The sequence below is a fragment of the Asparagus officinalis genome, chromosome 10 (genome assembly GCF_001876935.1).
Source record: "Asparagus officinalis chromosome 10, Aspof.V1, whole genome shotgun sequence".
In the NCBI taxonomy this organism is placed as follows: domain Eukaryota; kingdom Viridiplantae; phylum Streptophyta; class Magnoliopsida; order Asparagales; family Asparagaceae; genus Asparagus; species Asparagus officinalis.
This window is the reverse complement of record NC_033803.1, coordinates 158622-159522: the sequence shown is the minus strand read 5'-3', so window position 1 is coordinate 159522 and position 901 is coordinate 158622. Positions and strand designations below refer to the sequence as shown.

The window sequence follows — 901 nt, the reverse complement described above, 5'->3', positions numbered from 1 at the left end:
CGCATGCTGTGACACGTGTCCTATGCCACCGGCACGTGCCGGTTCCCTCCACCCCGACAAGTAATAATCAGTGCGATGGTTCGACTTCGCGGTAGAAGTTATAAGTAGTGGATGTATGACACAGATAGATGGAGAAAGCGATTTTTGTTTTCCGTCGCATGCTGTGACACGTGTCCTATGCCACCGGCACGTGCCGGTTCCCTCCACCCCGACAAGTAATAATCAGTGCGATGGTTCGACTTCGCGGTAGAAGTTATAAGTAGTGGATGTATGACACAGATAGATGGAGAAAGCGATTTTTGTTTTCCGTTATTATTTTATTTTTAATTAATTAATTGCTGGAATTAATAAAATGGATGGAAAGAGGGAGAGGAGTGAGTGGCTCCCAAATAAGGAGAAGCCGAGTTGCCTTGTGGAGCACGGTACCTTGTACGCCCCCCACGCCCTCGCTATAAATACGGAGAAGCCACCACCACCCTCGATCTTCTCCCTCCTCTCCATTTTTAACCCCCCGTGATTTTCTAGGGTTTTGTTAAGAAGGCTCAAATAATTTCATTTCTGCGCGCGCTTCCGTTTCTAGGGTTTCTTTCTTTCTGCATTGTGACGATCCATCTGCAGTATCCTTCTTCAAGCCCATATCCTTCAGGTAATTAATCTACGGTCTATTCATCTACAATTAATGTGGTCAAGATTATTTTCTTAGGTGGACCCTTATTTCGAATTTATTATTATTTTTTTTCTCTTTCTTTTTCGATTGGATAATTTACACGAGCTTGAGCCGCTTAACTCGGTGTCTTGGATCCGATTTCTTCAAGCTTCGATGGATTTGAATTAAAAAAGACGATTTCCCCCCTTATGGAGGGATTTTACGGTAGACTAAGGCAGTATCTTTATTCTCGTT

The 901-nt window shown here is 43.6% G+C and overlaps 1 protein-coding gene across 3 annotated transcripts in view; it reads left to right on the top strand.

Moving 5' to 3' along the window:
* The window catches only part of LOC109826155 (probable trehalose-phosphate phosphatase F), a 17530-nt gene continuing 17132 nt past the window's right edge, over nucleotides 504-901 (top strand). For all 3 annotated transcript variants that reach the window (XR_002243208.1, XM_020393142.1, XM_020393140.1), the window contains exon 1: nucleotides 504-646. The gene's annotated coding sequence lies outside the window, so the exon portion shown is untranslated. The remainder of the gene's footprint in view (nucleotides 647-901) is intronic.